Raw genomic sequence first — 6484 nt, 5'->3', positions numbered from 1 at the left:
AAGTCCAAGAAAGCTCCGAATTTGTGTGACCGTCGTCGGTGTAGGCCATTCCCGAATGGCATCGATCTTGCTGCTGTCCACCTCAATGCCCTGTGGAGTAACAACATAGCCAAGAAACGAGACACGTTGGGTGCAAAAGATGCATTTTTCTATGTTACCAAACAAGTGAGCAGCACGCAACGCATCAAAAATAGCACGCAAATGTTCTAAATGTTCTTGCATAGACTTGCTGTAAATCAGGATATCATCAAAATAGACAACAATGAACAATCCTATGAAAGGCCTTAGAACTTCATTCATTAAGCGCATAAAGGTACTGGGAGCATTAGTCAATCCAAACGGCATAACCAACCATTCATATAACCCAAATTTTGTTTTAAAAGCCGTTTTCCATTCATCACCCAGTTTCATTCTAATCTGGTGGTAACCACTACGCAAATCAATCTTAGTGAAAATAATGGCACCACTAAGCTCATCTAGCATATCATCAAGGCGTGGTATAGGATATCGATAACGAATGATGATGTTATTAATAGCACGACAGTCTACACACGTACGCCATGATCCATCTTTCTTTGGAACAAGTAACACAGGAACTGAGCAAGGGCTAAGAGACTCACAGATGTAACCCTTGTCGAGCAACGCCTGTACCTGGCGCTGGATCTCCTTCGTCTCATCCGAATTTGTACGGTACGGTGCGCGGTTCGGAAGCTGTGCGCCTGGAATGAGATCGATCTGGTGCTCAATGCCACGGAGTGGTGGAAGACCCGGTGGCAAGTCCTTGGGAAAGACATCAGCGTACTCCTGCAAAAGGTTAGCAACCACAAGGGGAATATCCAAAGACGGTGCATCATCAAGTGAAACGAGCACACTAGAGCATACAAGTGCATAGCAGGGCAAATGAGCATCGCGTAGATCATCAAAATCAGCACATGTAGCAAGTAAAACAGGGGCATTCAACTTGATTTTAGAATTAGAGGTCGATGGTGAAGTCCTTGGGAAAGACATCAGCGTACTCCTACAAAAGGTTAGCAACCACAAGGGGAATATCCAAAGACGGTGCATCATCAAGTGAAACGAGCACATTAGAGCATACAAGTGCATAGCAGGGCAAATGAGCATCGCGTAGATCATCAAAATCAGCACATGTAGCAAGTAAAACAGGGGCATTCAACTTGATTTTAGAATTAGAGGTCGATGGTGATGGTTCAAGTTGTTTAGCATGCTTAGCAGCTCGAGCAAGATCATCTTTAACAATTTGTTCATGTGTCATTGGATGTATAATTATTTTCTGACCCTTAAACATGAAAGAATAATGATTCGAACGACCATGATGTAAGCTATCCGTATCATATTGCCAAGGTCGACCAAGTAACAAAGAGCATGCTTCCATAGGAATAACATCACAATCAACATAATCAGAGTAAGCACCCATAGAGAAAGGAACACACACCGACCGTGTTACTCTAATTTTTCCACCATCATTAAGCCATTGAATGTGATATGGATTCGGATGCTTACGAGTGGGTAAAGACAATTTTTCTACCAGCACGGTACTCGCCAGATTGTTGCAGCTGCCACTGTCGATGATGATGCGAATCAACCGCTCCTGAACAACGCCTTTAGTATGGAACAGAGTGTGGCGCTGATTTTTCTCAGGCTGGGCGACCTGTGTACTAAGAACACGCTGCACAACAAGATTTTCATACCTATCTGCATCGCCCGGGGTGACATGTACCTCCTCATTAGCTGCATGGTCAGTGGCAAGCATAGCATGTTGAGTTTCTTCGGAATCACTTTCAGAAGAGTACTCACCATTGTCACGGATGAGCAAGGTACGCTTGTTTGGGCAGTCCCGAATCATGTGCCCAAATCCTTTGCAACGATGGCACTGAATATCCCGTGTACGTCCTGTGGAAGGAACAGCGCATGTGGGAGAGGGTGCTGCAGGTTTGGCCGACCTCTCGCGTGGTGTACTGCTGGTCGTGGATGACGTAGGTAGAGCAGGCGCTGAGCTGGTTGCCGAGCTTCTTCCTGCAAAAGAGTTAGGATATGTCTTCGAACGGCATCCCTGCACTTCACGTTCAGCTTTGCAAGCATATGCAAACAATGTGGTCATATCAGAATATTCTTTATAATCAAGGATGTCCTGAATTTCGCGGTTCAAACCACCGCGAAAGCGTGCCATAGCAGCATCATCTGTCTTAAACAAACCACAACGAATCATACCTTTTTGTAACTCCTGATAATAGTCCTCAACAGATTGTTGACCTTGTCGAAAGCACTGCATTTTTTCAAGCAAATCTCGTGCATAATATGAAGGGACAAATCTGTGTCGCATGGCAGCTTTTAATTGAGTCCAAGTGGTGGGAGTGGGATGTTTTTGTTTATATTCACGCCACCAAATTAAAGCAAAATCAGTAAATTCACTAATAGCAGCTTTAACTTGAGAATTAACAGGAATATCATGGCATGAAAATTTCTGGTCGACCTCTAGTTCCCAATCAAGATACGCAGCAGGATCATATTTGCCATTAAAAGATGGAATTTTAAATTTAATCTTAGCAAATGAGTCATTATGTTGATGACGTACCACACAGCGGGCACGACCGCTGCGAGTACCCTCTTCTTGTTCTGTGTCACCGCCATAATCCTTCTGCAACTCTGTGATCGATGTGGACAATGTGTCGAGCCGTGCCACGATGGTGTCGAGCATGGTCTTAGCGGCCATCTGAGCGAGGTCGAGCTGATCGAACCTCTCGGTCGATGACGTGATCGTCGAGTCAAGCCGTTCATGCATCGTCTTCATGTCCGCGGCCAGTCCATCAACTCGTGTCCGCATGTCCTGCAGCTTTTCATTCGTCGTGCCTTCGTCTCCTGCCATAGTTAGCATAAACACAAAAACAAAGCCTACGACAACAAGGGTCTAAGGCGCTCACAGTAGTGCTGTTATCAAATTCTTATCCGTTCTTACCACGCACACAGGGGCGAACTGCAACCAACTGTTGGAACTTGTGAAAGATTGGAGGAGCGATTGCCTGGAGAAACAAAATCTGCTCGTCGTAGAAATATGTGGAGTTCTGGGTAGGCTGCACTCAAATCAAGGATTAGCACAATCAAACAATAATGCAAAGTTGAATTATAGTGCTAAACTTGTGCAAAGCTGCTGGAGACAAAGTGCAAAAAGTGGAGCAAGGTTAGTAGGAGGATAACAAAGGAAATCAGAGAAAGGAGAAAAAAAAAGAAGCAGGGGGGCGCACACGGCTGGCGACCTGCGTGACGGAAGGCCGACGCCCAAAAACGAGATCGCCCACCTCCTGTCTGTTTCCGTCTGTCCTTTTTTTTTCTTTTTTTCGGAGAAACTCACAAACTGATTATATGAACAAAAGAATACAAAAGAGCAAATCACCACACACACTTTTTCTGGAAGGGTAGGGGTAGTCCAGTAAAAAAAAGATACTCTCTCTCTCTTTCTCTCTCAAGAGTGAGCCGAGATCAGCCAATATGAGGCAACCTATTTTTTTTGTGGTGTGCTTTCCTTCTTTGTTTTCCCTTTTTTTTTATTGCTTTCCTTTTTTTTGACTGCTTTCCTTTTTTTTTACTTTCCAAAACACACAAGGCAGCGGAGGGCGATCAGGGGCAGGTCGGCGCAATCCAGGGGCAGGCGCGACCCAGAGGACGGCGTGTTCCAGAGGGATGTTGCGGTCTAGGGACACGCGATCCCGAGGGGTGGCGATCGGGGGACCGGCGCGATCCAGAAGAAGGCCGGCGCGTGGGGGATGGCGAGCGGCAGAGAGATGGTGGCAGCGCTAGGGTTAGAAGAAAAGATAACAAGGATAGAACACAAAGTAACCAGCAACAATTGAACGCGTAAGCACACAAATTCAACAATGCAAATTATTGAAAGAAAGTGCAAGGCTCAAAAGGGTGCTGGGACAAGGATCTAACCTGATAAAAAAAATTTTGGGTTTTGTGTACTGTAGGTAATGGAAAAAAACACTCGATAAACTCACCGATCAACCTGGAAAGCTGATACCACTTGATAGAGGCGGAGTGCCCGATCTTTCGGTGAGTGGGGATAAATTCGACTTGGCGGAAGATGACCCTCACAATCCGACTACGACGAGCGAGCCGAAGCGCCAATGCAATCGCTGAACCAACTCCCTGTGGTTACCGACCTTGTTGATGCAAGATCAGTCTGATCACGAAGATCGTTTCCTGTCCGCAATCGAAGAACGAACAAGAAAAAGATGCGAGCAATCTGATTATCACTCGAAGGTGGAGTTCTGAATACACAAGGACAACGCTGATTTGCGCGTGTTCAAGAGTAGCTAAAGCTAGATGTAAAACAAAACTCAAGTCTGAAATGAAAGGAAACCTCTCTCTAAATAGAGGGAGAGGGGGCGCAGCCCCTAGGAGAGGTGCGGCCAGGAGATGGGGGCGCCGCCCCTGGCGTCCAGGGAAAGGGGGAGGGCGCAGCCCTAGGCGCCCACACAAGGGCCTCTGTTGGGCCAGCTTCTATTCTTCTGGGCCTTCATTCTTCAGTAGCATGACGAAGTTCAGTTCTCTTGCACGGGGCCAAGTGATTGGTCCAGAAGGTGACGCCTGGGGTGGAGGTGCATCTGGAGGCGCCGGAGAAGGTGCTGCTGGTGTAGACGTACTCGTGGTGTCCTCATCAGAGGTTGGAGAAAGTATAGACCCATAAAAATCATGAGTTAGGAATGTTTCTGCAAAAAATAAATTACTCCCTCCGTCCCAGAATATAGCGGCTTTAAGCGTTCAAAATTTGTCCCAAATATGACAACTTTTGGAGTTTCTAACCCACCTAGGACATATAGATTGACCAAAATACCCCCGCATCCTCTATTTCCCCACATCCCTGCACGAACCGTTCCTCTCCCTTTCGTCTCCATGTCCTCTCCTCCCTCTTCTCATCTTCGGCTTCTCCGCGCTGCACACATCGGCCGCAGTCTTTCCTCTCTCGCTCGCTTCTTCCCCCTCCCACCACCGCCGGCTCTCAGCATCCGCAGGTCGAGGGAGGAGTCCTCACTGCATGGCCGCACGCCCGCATGAGGGCATCGTCGAACGGCCACGCCGAGAACTGGCCGCTATAAACTGAAAACGGAAAATAGAAGTGAGAAATCGAGAAAAAGAGAAAAAAATCGGCAAAGAGAAACAATTCGCAAGTAGAGGATTATATTTTGAAAAGCTTGCGAATTGAGGGTCAAAAGACATAAGACGTGCGAATTCGATCTTAAATATCCAAATGTCCTCCTGCGACCCCATCCCCGTGCCAACCAAGTTTATATTTTTTTTTGAAATACGTGCATGTTGCACGTAGACATGTATGCTAGTAACATATAATATCCGTTCTCTTCTCTTCTCTGCAACTAAAAAAAAAGCTCAAGCGGGATGTCCGCGTCTCTCGTCCGCCATGAGGTGCGACCCGTCTCCGTGCTAAACAAATTTGGTTCTGCCTCCAGACGCCAAACACCATCCTATGATTTTCGTTCAGCCGTGACGCTCTCTGGCGCGTCGGATGAATCGGCCATCGCTTCGCTCGCTCGTCCGTAAGTCTCGCCTCTTTCCTATCCTCTCCCTCCCACACCTGGTCTCGCCGATGTGTGCTGCCGCATCCCCCTCCTCCCCTGCCTGCCGCCACTGTGGCCCCATCACGGTGTGGCTTCTTGAGGGCCCGTGCTGGTCTAGGGTGGCCGGCTTTGCCTCTACTACACACTCCTCCACGCCGGGCTCATAGGCTCCCCGCGCAACCCCTTCCGAGTCAATCGCCGGGCTCTACCTAGCCACTCACCGCGTCCCGTGGCCCCGCCCATCTTCGCCTCTACCACCCACACCCCGGCCTTATCCACCACCTTGCTCGTGGCGTTGTCGCCTCCGCACAGCCCACACCTCCCTCCTCGACCATGGTCACCCTCACCCCATGTACGGCCCGCCCTCCTTGATGTCGTCCCACCCTCCGACCGTGGCATTCCCCATCAACATGCCGATGATGGCCCAACCGGCACCCGGGTCCTCAACCGTTACAGATCGGATGGAGTCGCCCGCATGGCGGCTGCAACGACGACAGACAGTGGAGGATGCCCCCGCGCATATGGGACGTGCTCAGGGGCCGTCGTGGCCATCTGTACCATCCAGTACCTTAATCCAGTGAGATGCAGGATCAATTTTCCCATCTGCACCTCAGTCACCCCACGCACATCACGCGCTTGTGTTTTTGTCCAACTAATTTCGTCCAGGTCGGCGACGACTCCTCTGCATATCTAAAAAAGTCAAAATGACCTATAATTAGACAAAGGGAGTACATGACTATTTGTGAATAATAAAATTGTACCATGGCAACTCAAGGTGTGTAGCAATAAAAAAAAAACTCAACCGGTGGGGCGAGAACCGCCCCACGGCATTGCAATTGAGAGACCGTACAACCCCTGCCCAAAAAAACCCCGTACTCACTCTGACCCATGCC

The sequence above is a fragment of the Panicum virgatum genome, chromosome 6K (genome assembly GCF_016808335.1).
Source record: "Panicum virgatum strain AP13 chromosome 6K, P.virgatum_v5, whole genome shotgun sequence".
Taxonomy (NCBI): Eukaryota; Viridiplantae; Streptophyta; class Magnoliopsida; order Poales; family Poaceae; genus Panicum; species Panicum virgatum.
The sequence above is the reverse complement of the archived record's forward strand: the minus strand, read 5'-3'. Positions refer to the sequence as shown.